Genomic DNA, 14,667 nt, shown 5'->3' with positions numbered 1-14,667 from the left:
TTCCAGGGAATAGAGACCTCTTTCGGTCTTCACAAGCACCTGCACACATGTAGCATACATTCTACACAGAAACACATACATAAATAAAAAATAAATCTTTAAAAATAATAGGTTCCTTTATTGTACAGGGTTGTTTTGGGCTATTCTGGGTTTTTTGTTTTTCCATATGAAGTTGAGTACTGTTCTTTCAAGGTCTGTGAAGAATTGTGTTGGGATTTTGGTGGGAATTGCATTGAATCTGTAGACTACTTTTGGCAAGATTGCCATTGTCATTTGCTTCTTTTTTTGTGTGTTCAGTCAGACTGAAGAATCAAGGGTGGATGGGACATTAGCTTTGTAATTTATGGGTCTGAGGGAAAAGCAGGGTTTCTTGGGGCGTGTTCATAGACTTGTGAAAATGTATCTTAGCTGCCCAGAGGTGAGCAGCTTGTTTAGTATGAGGCCCTTGAAGTCACACAGAAGGGTCATGAGTGTCCAGGGAAACAGTTCCTATTATAATTGCGAGAAAAGCTGAGTCAAATCTTGATGTTTGTTGTTAATCTCAGCTCAAGCATTGAGTTCCCTATATGTGCAGTGAACTGCAGAGGGTCCAGGCTTGTGCAGGTCAGAGAGACTGGACAAGAGATGCAGAGTTGGTGGGGAAAACACAGACTTCTGAGGGGTAAAAGTTTTTTCTATATTTTTCAGGCACTCTTTTCATATTTCCCACACCAAGTCCATTACAAGAGGAGGATTTTTTCTATAACCAACAGTAACATAGTTACTACATAATCACCATAAAAACATTTTTTTTTTCCAGCTGGTGCAAGCCTTTAGCACTTAAGAGGCAGAGACAAAAGAGTTTGAGGCCAAGCTGGCCCACAAAGCTAGTTCCCAGGACAGCCTGAACTGTTACACAGAGAAACTCTGCCTCAAAACAAAATGAAACAAAAACATGTTTTTCTGGAACAGGTCAACAGCATTGTATTTCTTATGCACATCCTTAAGCATTTTTTTTTACCAACCCACACTCAGTTACACACTCTTCTTTCAGACTTCCCAGATGAGGGGCCTTTCAACCACAACTGCTTACATAGGTAGCAGTTTTTGTAACAGTTTTGAAACAGTTTACTAGTTTCATGTTTTATATTTTAGAGTTGTGTCCAGTTATCTTAACTAACCATCCATTTCTTTGTTTTTGAGTTACATGAAGTCATTATTTAAAGATCCGTTTTAGTTATGATGCACACTGACCAAAAAAATCCAAAAAAACAAAACCTAGAGTTAGCCTGACTCCTGGGACTGGATTGCTTAACTTAATCATTAGCCTAAGCCACAGTCTATAGAACTCAAGTGAAGCTCAGAAGTCCTAGCTGTGTGACACTTCTTATTCCTATTTTCTATCCTCTGCAGCCCCTGCTTTATCAGGGGCAGGGGCAACACCACCAAACTAGCCTCTGTCATAATCGCTTACTACATCTGTTTAAAGCCATTACAGGTTTTACACATCAAAATTCTATTGAACACTATTATCGTATAAAGTCATTACTTGAGTTAAACAGTACAGCTAAAGAGAAAATCATCTTCATACTAACTCACAGGTAAAAATGCTCAGAAGGGGCTATGGCCATGAGAAGCTCACATTACATTAAAGGCAATGGGGATCCCCCTACACCCATTCACACCGTGCCAGATACCAGAGAAAAATAGCAGTGGCAAACCTGTAATGGCACAGCAGTGGCAAAAAACATGGGACTAAAGCCCGCAGGACTTCACTTATTGGATATCTGACCCATCAGAGCCTTGCATTCTGGTGAACTGAACTCCTGAAGCTCTATTGCCACCTGCTGCTCCTCTGATGTGGCGTAGTGAACACCATGATAGAGAATACCATCTGATTTGATCTAAAAACACTAACCAGCCCCATTGTCCCCCAAACCTACCTGGCACACCCTTTGATAGTACTAAGAATTAAGTACAATGTAGTACATGGTCTCAGCCCCAGTATGCATTGGGAAATGATCTTCAGTTGCTAAGTGGGGAGCAACAAGCACCCATCTAAGATAGCCCTGGTGGGGCACCCTAGAGAAGCAGAGAGAATTGGAAGTGTGAGGTATTCAGATGGCACCCTGGCTGGGGTCTCAAGTGTTGATGTGGGGGAAATAAAGCCATATCTCTTAAGAGAATAAGAAATAGTTGATTCTAGAGCCAAATCTGAGTGACCATGGCCTGGGAACAGATTTAGGTTACCCCAAATTCCTGTTCCACTGTGGAAACACATGAAGTTAGTTAGTTTTACAGAGTAAAGAATCATTATCAAGGAAATTTTAAAATACATTGGTGGGTACACCAGAAAGATGGTCACAGCAAGATGGAGGAGCCTCTCCTTTTGGTCTCAGATGTTATCTGGTGACATTCTTAGCTTTTGGGTTGGTGGAAGCTACTGGTCTGCTAAATTCATAGGTTTCAAAGTTTTTTTTTTTTTTTATCTTATTAGCCACAGGATATTAGTTCTGACAGGTGAGCAAGGAATGGCTATTCCAGGAGCTAAAGCTAACCTGAAATGGGACTGGAGTGATAGCTCATCAGGTAAGAGCACTGGCTGTGCTTTTTCAGAGGATCAAGTTCAACTACCCATTGGACCTGCAATTATAAATGACTACACCCTCTTCTGGCTGTTGCGTGCACATGGTTCACAGACATACACAGAGGCAAAACAACCCTAAAATAACAACTCTAAAAACAAACTACTCCAGGACAAGGTGATTAGTTTACAGAACTGCAGCATTGCAGCTTTCCCATATCACGACAGTTCTAAAATTAGCAAAGAAAATAAAGCCCAGATAAAGAAACTCCCCAAATGGAATGTAGGGCAGCCTGACCCAGAAACTGACCAAGGCCACTATGACTTAGTTCCTGGAATTTGCCAGCCACCAGCAATTACTCCCTTACAAGGCCATAAGATAAGTGGATACCAAGAATTTCCAGATGACCACTCCCCCTCAGGGAGCTCATGAAGGAAACAGATTGCCCCACTGACCAAGAGTCAACAGTTGACAAATAGGGTCCTTATGAAACAAAGAGATAGCAGCAACTTGATTAGCACATCCTGAGGCCTGAGGGTTTTACAATAGGTGGGACAGGAGGCCATCTGATTCCCAGCCCTCCCCTCAAGACAAAGGGCCTCCTAGGAACCCATGACTCTGGTCACATACTCAATGGTCAGAGGGTGGTGGCCCCTCCCTAAGCTTGTGGTTTTTGCCTTTAAAAACACCTGTGCCTGGAGATCAGGGCTTCTCTCTAGCCTGCGTGCTGAGGATGCCCATTTGAATAAATGTTCACCATTCATTAAAGCCTCTTGTGTGTTGCATCAACTGGACTGGATATTGAATTCTTGGGCGACTGTCCAGGTCGGAGATTCTTCAATCTGAGGGTCTTTCATTTGGAGGTCCCATGAGACCTGGTCGACCCCAGATTCAACTCCACTGCCAGTTGGAGGTAAGGTCGAGCTTGGAATCTATATGTTTGATGTTGTGTCCTGTTAAGTCTTTTGATGGATCTGAATCTGTGCCTGTGCAGGACCTATATTGAGTAAGGAACACAGCGGGAAGCAGACGTGCCCTGAGACCCTTGGTCCTGCCTTGGACGGAAGTCTAAGGGTTGTTTGGAGGAAGGAAGGCGACGAAGTCTCACTTCTCCGAGGGACAGCCGGCCCTGGGACTCAGCTTCCTTCCCCTTCTGTAATTTTGGTTTGGCGCCATTCCTCTGCTGTGCAGTTTGTCCCAGCTGTATTATTTGTCCTTCTGTTTTTACTGTTTGTGTCAACAACTAACTACCCCCTTGAGCCTGACACTAGATCATTGGCAAGATGTCTTGAAACGAGCCCACAACGAATCTGTTGAAGTTCGAAAGAAGAAATGGTGAACTTTCTGTTTCACGGAATGGCCCACTTTCAATGTGGGTTGGCCAAGGGATGTCACCTTTAATCTTACTACTATCTTGCAGGTCAAAGCTTGCGTTTGCCAGCCAGGATCACAGGGCCACCCCAACCAGGTTCCCTATATTGTCACCTGGGAAAGCCTGAGCCGAGATCCTCCCCCTTGGGTTAGGCCTTTCCTTTCACCCCCTCCTTCGGCGCCGCCTGACACCTTTACCTTCCCATGTTCCACTTCTCCCCACTCCCTCAGCTCCTCCTACGATCTCTTCTCTGCTTCCCTTGATGGAGTCCTGAACTCCCGACCCTAGACCCAAAGCTTCCCCTGTCCTGCCAGATACACAGGAGGATCTCCTCCTCCTGGACCCCTCCCCCATATCTTAATTCCCAGCTGGCGGCACCTCAGCCCCTGGCATCTGTCTGGGGACCCCCATCCCCAGATTCCACCTTGACACCAGCTACCAGAGACCCCCAGGACCCGTCACCACCCTCCACCCAACTACGGCCCCACAGAGACAGGACAGCAGAGGGACCGGATGACCCTGGGATCATCTAGGCCTTACCCCTCAGGCTAATAGGGGAGGGGCGCTTCCAGTATTGGCCCTTCTCCTCTGTGGATCTTTATAATTGGAAAACCCATAACCCCTCCTCGAAGGACCCTCAAGCCTTTACAGGTCTCATTGAATCCATCCTTATCACCCATCAGTCCACATGAGACGATTGCTAACAGCTCTTGCAGACTCTCCTCACAACCGAGGAGAAAGGATGAACAGAACGATTAAAGAGACCCTAACTAAATTGACCATAGAGACTGGCACTAGAGACTGGGTACAGCTCCTGCCCATGGCACTATTCCGAGTTCGGAATAACCCCTCAGTGCATGGGCCTTTTGAGATCTTATTTGGAGGACCCCCACCCATCATGGATATACTCTCCACTGATTCTAACCATCCCATTGACTCCTCTTCCCTCCAGGCCTGGCTACTGAAAGACCCTCAGATTGAGGAGCCTCTACGCATTGGACGGTTTTCCCCAAAAACTCAATGTCCAGTCCAGTTGATGTAAAAACAAGAGGTAAGTTTATTGTGGGATGTTTGTGCAAATGGGCCTCCCAGTCCGACAGACCAAGGAAGCCCTGTTCCTTAAAGGCAGGACTCTTTTATAGGAAGAAATCACAAGGTTTTGGGGAGGGGAGGAGGTTCCGGTACATAACTGGAGTCACAAGTCCTTTGAAGGTCTCTTATCTTTGGGGCCAGATGGTCTCCTCCCTCACCAGTTGGGTCAACATCCCACGGAATGAACCAGTAATTGCAGCTATCTCTTTGGTTTCTCAGGGGCTCTCTTTTGTCAATTGTTACATTAACTGGTGGGATAGTCTGTTCTTATCTTCACGACCCCATGGGAGGGTGGCCCTTTGGAAGTTCTTGGTATTTAGTTAGGCTATCTTTTGGCCTTGTAAGGGAGTTATTGCTTCCGGCTGGGAAATTCCAGGGACTTGAGTCATTGTGGCCTTGGTTAGATTTTTAAGTCAGGCCACCCTGCTTTTAATGTGGGAGGTTTTTTTAAGCCTCCTTATTTTATTTCTTTGTTAAGTTTGAAGTACTTCACTACGTGCCCTTCAGATTATTCAAAACCAGATCTGGAAGCCACTGGCCGCAATGTACCAGACCAGAAATCCTACTGTGCCTCATCCATTCCAGATTGGGGACACTGTGTACATCAGACGTCACCAATCCAAGACTCTTGAACCCCATTGGAAGAGCCCCTATACTGTGCTCCTGACCACCCACCCCTACGGCACTCCAGGTGGACAGGATCCCTGACTGGGTCCACGCCTCACATGTCAAGAAGGTCGGCGGCAGGGGGGATCAGGCTGAGGACAAGGCATCGGAATGGAGACTGCAGCTCACCCAAAACCCGCTCAAGCTAAGACTTACACGTGATATTTAATTGTTTTGCTATGCCTGTTGTTTTCTCTCTTCCCTGCCCCAGTTAAGAGTACCCCACATGCCCCTCAGCAATTGACCTGGCAGGTAATTTCCCAGACAGGAGAGGTCCTCTGGTCCACCTCTGGCAATTAACCACCAGGCACCTGGTGGCCGGTCCTTACCCAGGATTTTTGTCAACTGGCTGCCGGACTAGAGACTTGGGATATTCACACCTACGGGGCAGACTCCCTTCAAAAGGAGATGCCTGGACTGAGATAGGTGATGGATGGTATTGGGGCTGTACTAGCCCCATGCTCCATGTCTCCTAGCAGCATCAGACTTCTATGTCTGCCCCCAGCCCGGCAAACCCGAAGGGATTCAATGAGGATCAGGATGTGGGGCATACCAGGAATACTTTTGCAGCAAATAGGGATGTGAAACCACTGGGGATGTCTATTGGAACCAAGTTCATCTTGGGATCTAATAACCATGCTCTGGAATTACACCCGCCCACGGGGAAACTGTAATTCTCCCGGCGGTTGGGGAAATTGGATCTGTGATTCAGCACTATGCCTCCCCTTCAGGATTGAACTCACTAACCATGGCAAGAAAAATTATGCTGTCTGGCTAAAAGGGAAAACCTGGGGATTAAGATGGTATCTCCAAGGACTAGATAAAGGGGTTATCTTCACAATCCGCCTGGAAATACAGAGAGCCCTTCCCCACGAGCCATAGGGCCCAATCTAGTCCTTAGAAACCCGGGGACACCTAAGCCCCCCACACCTAAAGCCCCAGCCTTGGTCACCACCGCAGTCCCATTTACCACCGGACCTTCCCCTGCCACTGCCTCCCAAGAAGATACTCCCTCGACTGGACAATGGATATTTGATTTGGTCCAGGGAGCCTTCTTTGTCCTTAATCAAACCAGGCCAGATATGATATATAATGAACTCAGGAATGCCATGGCACAGACCTAAAGGTATTAGAACGGTCAATAACTAAATTAGAAGAGTCACTGGCTTCCCTGGCAGAGGTGGAACTTTAGAACTGGAGGGAGTTAGATCTGCTGTTCCTGAAGGAAGGAGGACTCTGTGCTGCCCTTAAAGAGGAATGGTTTCTATGTTAATCACTCAGGGGTATCAGGGATTCAATGGCCAAACTCAGAGAAAGATTGGCTCAAAGACAGAAGGAGGCCGAGGCTCATCAGGGATGGTTCAACAGGACCCCATAGTTGACCACCTTAGTTTCCACTCTAATAGGACCCCTGTTCATACTCCTCCTGCTCCTGACATTTGGCCCTTGTCTCCTCAACAGGCTCTTACAGTTATATGTGAGAGACTATCACTCAGGCCCTTGTCCTTACTCAACAGTATCTAGCCATACCGAACATTGAGGTCCCCTGAGGTTTTAAGATTAAAACCTTGCAAAAAAAGGAGGAAACGAAAGACTGAAAAATTAGCAAAGAAATAAAATAAAGCCCAGATAAAGAAACTCCCCAAATGGAATGTAGGGCGGCCTGACCCAGAAACTGACCAAGGCCACTATGACTTAGTTCCTGGAATTTGCCAGCCACCAGCAATTACTCCCTTACAAGGCCATAAGAAAATATATAAGGAGCTCAAGAAGCTAGCCACCAAAACACCAAACAATGAAATTAAAAAGTGGGGTGCAGAACTAAATAGAGAACTCTCAACAGAGGAATCTGAAATGGCTGAAAGACACTTAAGAAAGTGCTCAAAATCATTGGCCATCAGAGAAATGCAACTCAAAACAACTCTGAGATACCACCTCACGCCTGTCAGAATGGCTAAAATAAAAAATACCAATGACAATCTATGCTGGCGAGGATTCGGAGAAAAAGGAACACTCCTCCATTGCTGGTGGGAGTGTGAACTTGTAAGACCACTCTGGAAATCAGTGTGGCGGTTGCTCAGAAAAAATGGGAATCAGTCTACCTCAAGATCCAGCCATTCCTCTCTTGGGTATATATCCAAATAGTGCATGTTCATACAACAAGGACTTATGTTCAACCATGTTCATAGCAGCATTGTTTGTAATAGCCAGAACCTGGAAGCAACCTAGATGCCCCTCAACTGAAGAATGGATTGAGAAAATGTGGTACATCTATACAATGGAGTACTACTCAGCAGAAAAAAACCAATGGAATTTTGAAATTCGCAGGCAAATGGATGAAACTAGAGGAAACCATCCTGAGTGAGGTAACCCAGTCACAAAAAGACAAACATGGTATGTACTCACTGATATATGAATTTTAGACATAGAGCAAAGGATTACCAGCCTATAATGCTCTTCACCAAAGAAACTAGGAAACATGAAGGACTCTAAGGGATAAATGGTCCCCAGGAATGGAAGTGGCATGAACTCCTGAACTAATTGGGGGCATGAGTGTAGGGGTGGAAGGAGCTGCTACAATAAGAGCAAGAGAAGAGGAGTAGAGGAAAGGAAATGGAGGGGCAGAAATACTGAGTTGGGGGAATAGAGGAAAGAGAGCAGGATGAGAGATACCATATCAGAGGGAGCCACTATAGGTCCGAGAAGAGATCTGGAACCAGGGAGATCTCCAGAGACCTACAAGGATGACACAATCGGACAATCCAGGCAATGGTGGAGAGGATAACCTAAAAGCCCTTCCCCTAAAATGAGATTGATGACTTCTCTTTATGCCATCCCAGAGTCCCCAGCCAATGGCTGATGGAAGCAGAGACAGACATCCACAGATATACACTGAGCCGAATGAAGAACGAAGGGGTCTGTACCAGATTGGAGAAACCCACAGGAACAGTTGACCTGAACAAGGGAGAGCACATGGGCCCCAGATGCTGTCAGGGAGACCAGTACAAGACTGATCCAGACTCCTGAACATGGATGTCAATAAGGAGGCCTCTGCACTCCAGGGAGCCTCTGATGGTGGATTAGTATTTTTCCCTGGTGCAAGAAGGGACTTTGAGAGCCCATCCCACATGAAGGGTTACACTCTGGCCCTGGACACATGGGGAAGGGCCCAGGACCAGCACAGGAAGATTTGGTGGACTTTGCAGAGCCCCCGTTGAGGGCCCTACCCTGCCTGGGGAGTGGTGGGGGTGGGCTGGGGTGGGGAGGAGGGTTGGGGGGTGAAGGGAGGGAGAGGGAGAGGGAGAAGGGACTTGAAACAAGCTTGTTCCCTAACCAGAACTAATAAATAAATTAAAAAAAAGATAAGTGGATACCAAGAATTTCTAGATGGCCACTCTCTCCCGGGGAGCTCATGAAGGAAACAGATTGCCCCACTGACCAAGAGTCAACAGTTGACAAATAGGGTCCTTATGAAACAAAGAGATAGCAGCAACTTGATTAGCACATCCTGAGGCCTGAGGGTTTTACAATAGGTGGGACAGGAGGCCATCTGATTCCCAGCCCTCCCCTCAAGACAAAGGGCCTCCTAGGAACCCATGACTCTGGTCACATACTCAATGGTCAGAGGGTGGTGGCCCCTCCCTAAGCTTGTGGTTTTTGCCTTTAAAAACACCTGTGCCTGGAGATCAGGGCTTCTCTCTAGCCTGCGTGCTGAGGATGCCCATTTGAATAAATGTTCACCATTCATTAAAGCCTCTTGTGTGTTGCATCAACTGGACTGGATATTGAATTCTTGGGCAATTGTCCAGGTCAGAGATTCCTCAGTCTGAGGGTCTTTCACTTGCAGACACTGCTTCTTTCAATGAATCATTTCCTATTGAGCCTTGGATGCCCTTTCCCTTTATCACATGACAGCCTTGCTGTGTTTATCCTACTGATATCTTCACATAACCTTAAGATAGTACCTTCACCTCTCATTAGACTTGTACACGTCTCTCCTCAGACCACTGTAACAACCTTCTGGCCACTCCTCTATCAAGTAGGTTTTCAACCCTTCCTTTGAAACTCACCTCACTCATTTAAAGTTACAACAGGAGGTTTTCTTTTTCCTCTGCTTGTAAGGGCTTTCCCCAGGTCTGTTCCTTGGCTCACCACAGGAACCAGACTCTAAAACACTTACTCCATCATATTAATGAGTATGTATGGTTAGGTACCTGGAAAGGCAAGTCTTTGATAACATCAAAGAGGTTCTCTCTTTGTGTGTATTTGAGGGGTGTAGTAAAGAAACTGCCAATGTGACCACTACAGTATTATCAGGGACAAAGAGGAGCAGATGGGCAGTTGCCAGGACTATGGGAGCAGAGAAGATAGCAAAATCGGTGGAGGAGTCCTGCCAGTTGTAAGGTGTTTTGTTATTGTAGGAGGAGGACAGGTTAGCTGGAACAGCCTAGGAATTAATGTGGAGCTCTGATCTGTTGGAAGTCTGTTCATAGAAAGTTGTGTTCACTATCTATCAGGTAGAACAGGTGCTGTGGGAAGAGCAGGTGTTGCAGAAGGAGAAAAAGATAAGCTAGTGCTGAGCGAGGCTGACTCACTGGTGTACTCCAAGGCTTCCAGATGAAACTCAAGGATCCCCCGGGTCTCCAGGCGCAGACACACTGTTGGCCACTGGTGGTGTAGTTGGTGAGATAGATGGAGATAAACTCCACTCATTGTAGTTCTGTGGGAAGCCCTTCTCTCTGTGCCTCCTTAGCAGAGAGTCTAACATGAAGAAGAGCCGAAACGTTCATTTCATGTTGTTTTGTTAATCACCACTAGAACTGCTAGCAAGGAGCCTGCACTATATCCTGTTGTAACTGGGGATGCTCTTGCCCAGCATGCTTGGGCTCCTGGCTTCCATTCCCATCATTGCAAAAACAGAACAAAAAGGAACTTTTGCTTTTGGATTATTGTTTATTTGGTTGGATTTTGAGACTATCACTCCCATAGCCCAGACTGGCACTGAATCCTCCTGACTCATTTCCAGTTTACCACAGTGTACACAGCCCATGCATAATTCCTATTCATGGGGCTACATCCTGATTGTCAGTGAACCCTAAGATCCTAAGACCATTCACATTCAATTTTGAGTGTGTGTATGAATTTTTGAGGAAGATCTGTCTGTATTGCCCAGGCTAGTCTAGAATTCATGGGTAAAAGTGGTCCTTCCAGGAGTTGGAAGGACAAGGATGTCTCAAAATTTAAGAGTACTAACTGCTCCTCCCTTTGGAAGAACCTTGATTCAATTCTCAGCATCCATATGGGGGCTCATAATCATCTATAACTCCAGCTCAGGGAATCTGACCTTTCTTTTCTGGATTCCTCAGGTACTAGCAGGCACATGGTGGGCAGGCATCATCCAGACAAAACACTCAGGCACACAACATTTAAAAAATAGTCCTCCAAAATAGCCTTCTAAGGCTGAGGGACTCTGATCATGTACCACAGTGACCTGTTGGGAGCCTTACAGCTTGGCATGAACCTTTAGGCCAAACTTGGCAAGCCATAGAGTTATAGAATGGTCTTTTGATTATAAATGGCTTCTAGAAGCATGAGCACCCAGAAGGAACAACATGACCCAGACATCAATCCTTTGTTCCAAACACAGGCCCACTTACCTAAGCAACCCTCCGGCATCCCACCACACCTAAGCAACCCTCCTGTGTCCCACCACTCACCTAGGTAACCCTCCCTCTCCCCACCACCCATGAACTTTTTACCCTGCCAACATCCTCCTTCTATAGTTTTCTAATATCCTGCTTAAACTAACACCTGGCTCTTGGCTTCTTCACACCCTCTCCTTTACCCCATACTACTGACTATATAAGCTGGAAAAAAATAAAATTCACCACTTGATCAGAATCCTGTTTTGTGGCCATTCTCTCGCATCTCTTGTCTCCATTCCCCTCCCTGGACTTTTTGCTCTATGTTGCTGTCCTGCCTGCTGTCCTGAAAATGAAAATGCTTTTCATTTTCAACTGGAGCTGAAATGTGCTTTTTTTTTTTGTTGTTGTTGTTCCTTGTGGGGTTTGGTTTATTTCATCAGTTTTGAAACAGGGTCTTACTATGTTACACGGGCTTGCATGGAACTGGCTATGAGGAGCTGCCTGGCCTTCAATTCACAGAGATCTGTCTGCCTCTGAAATTTGATTTTGAGCCCAGACCAGCCTCAAAATCACGATGTAGCAAACGCTGACTGAATGAGCATTATGTTTCTGTTGTATGGTTTATTATTGTCAAGTATTTTTGTTTTGGGCTAGACTTTAAACCCAGAGCTTTGTACATATAGGCAAGCATTGTATCCTGGGGTACATTGTCCTTGTGGGGGTTTATGTTTTGTTTTGCTCATCTCCTTCTGTAGCTCTTGAGAACCTTTGGCCTAGCTTCTCATTACTAGTGACACTGTATATTACTGTCAGTGCAGGAGACAGAGATGGAGGTGAACAGATTTTAGTGTGTATATGTGTGGCAGCAATTGGAAGCATTGTGGAAGGCTGGAGTGTGTTCTGATCTGAAAGCCTACATGTAGTCATATGCCATTACACTTCTTGGACCCTGGAAATAGTCCTACGGAAACGTACAAGGTTGGACCTGGCAAGGTTCTGGTAATTACCTTTCAAGCTAAAATATTAGGAAGCAATACTACCAATGTCAGGTGGCCTGTGACTAGTCAATACAAGGGAACAAAGTTAAAAATATCCCAAGAACAAAACAAAACAAAACAAAAAACTCTTTTGAGAGCCTGCCATAATCCAGTCAGAATGTCCATGATTAATTAAAACAAATGAGAGGAAATGATATCCAGGGTTATGGGAAAAGGGGAACCCTTAATTGTTGTTGATGACAGTGCAAAATGGAACAGTCACTATGAAATTCAATGTGGACATTCCTCAAAAGACAAAAATAGCTATGCCACAAGAACCAACTCTCCCACTGTTGGGCATACACTCCATTGTACAATTTTGGCCTCTGTCAAAAACCAGGTGTTCATAGGTGTGCAGATTAATATCAGGGTCTTTGATTTGATTCCATCAATCCACCTGTCTCTTTTTATGCCAATATCAAGCTGTTTTCATTACTATAGCTCTATAGTAGAGCTTGAAGTCAGGGATGATGATGCCTCCAGAAGTTCCTTTATTATACAGGATTGTTTTAGCTATTCTTGGTTCTTTGTTTATCCATATGAAGTTGAGTATTGTTCTTTCAAAGTTTGTGAAGAATTGTATTGGGATTTTGATGGGGATTGCATTAAATCTGTAGATTGCTTTTGGTAAGATTGCCATTTTTATTATGTTGATCTTACCTATCCAAGAGCATGGGAGATCTTTCCATTTTCTGATATCCTCTTCAGTTTCTTTCTTTAGGGACTTACAGTTCATACAGGTCTTTCACTTGTTTGGTTAGAGTTAACCCAAGATGTTTTATGTTGTTTGTGGCTATTTTAAAGGTGGTGTTTCTCTGATTTCTTTCTCAGCCCATTTATTGTTTATAAATAAGAGGGCTACTGATTTTTTGAGTTAATCTTGTATCCTGCCACTTTGCTGAAGATGTTTATCACTGTAGGAATTCCCAGGTAGAGTTTTTGGGGTCATTTATGTATACTATCATATCATCTGCAAGTAGTGAAAGTTTGACTTCTTTCTTTCCAATTTGTATGCCCTTGATCTCCTTTTGTCTTATTGGCCTAGCTAGAACTTCAAGTACTATATTGAATAGATACACAGAGAGTGAACAGCCTTGTCTTATTCCTTATTTTAGTGGAACCACTTTGAGTTTCTCTCCATTTAATTTGATGTTGACTGCCATATTGCTATATATTGCTTTTATTATGTTTAGATATATTCTTTGTATCCCTGATCTCTCCCAGGATCTAATGAGATGATCATGTGGTGTATTCTTTTTTCTTTCATCTTGTTTATATGGTAGATTACATTGACAGATTTCCGTATGTTGAACCAACCCTGCATCTCTGGGAAGAAGCCTACTTGGTCATGGTGAATGATTTTGTTGATGTGTTCTTGGGTTCAGTTTGCCAGCATTTTATTGAGTATTTTTCCATCAATGTTCATGAGGGAGATTGGTCTATACTTTTCTTGCTTTGTTGTATCTTTTTGTGGTTTGGGTATCAGGGTAACTTTAGCCTCATAAAAGGAGTTTGGCAGTGTGCCTTCTGTTCCTTTTGTGTGGAACAATTTGAGGGGTATTGAAATTTAGTTCTTCTTTGACATTCTGATAGAATTCTGTGCTGAAAAGGTCCTGGGCCTTTTTTGGTTGGGAGACTTTTGATGACTGCTTCTATTTACATAGGGGTTATAAGTCTATTTAAATTGCCTATCTTGTATTGATTTAATTTTGGTATGTAGAACCTATCCAGAAAACTTTTTATTTTAAATTTATTTTAAATTTATTTTAAATTTATTTTAAATTCTCCAATTTTGTGGAGTCTAGGTTTTTGAAGTATGATCTGATGTTTCTCTGGATTTCCTTAGTGTCTGTTATGTTTCCCTTTTCTTTTTTTATAATTTAAATTAGAAACAAGCTTGTTTTACATGTCAATCCCAGTTCCCTCCCCCTCCCCTCCCCCCCCCACCCCCCCATCTTCTTTGCGTCCAGGGAGGCTGCCTTCCATGGGGGATCTTCAAAGTGTATATCATTTAGAGCTGGGGGGGCCTCCCCCATGTCTAGGCTGAGAGAGTCCTCTATGTGGAATGGGCTCCCAAAGTCGGAGCATGTTCTCCTTCATCCGGAAAGTCACGTTCCACGGCCGCCGGTGCTTCCCGATCCACTGCCGGCACAGAATACGACCCTAGAGGAGGGCAGAGATGAGGAACGTGGTGTCTCTCTCGCCTCCGAGTCTCTCAGACACAGACCCACGCGATGACGCAAGAGCGCGGTTCTTGAGCTTGCTGGGGCCCTCACGGGATGACACTGTTA

The sequence above is a fragment of the Cricetulus griseus genome, chromosome 6 (assembly GCF_003668045.3).
Source record: "Cricetulus griseus strain 17A/GY chromosome 6, alternate assembly CriGri-PICRH-1.0, whole genome shotgun sequence".
NCBI classification, from domain to species: Eukaryota; Metazoa; Chordata; class Mammalia; order Rodentia; family Cricetidae; genus Cricetulus; species Cricetulus griseus.
This window is presented reverse-complemented; position numbering follows the sequence as displayed.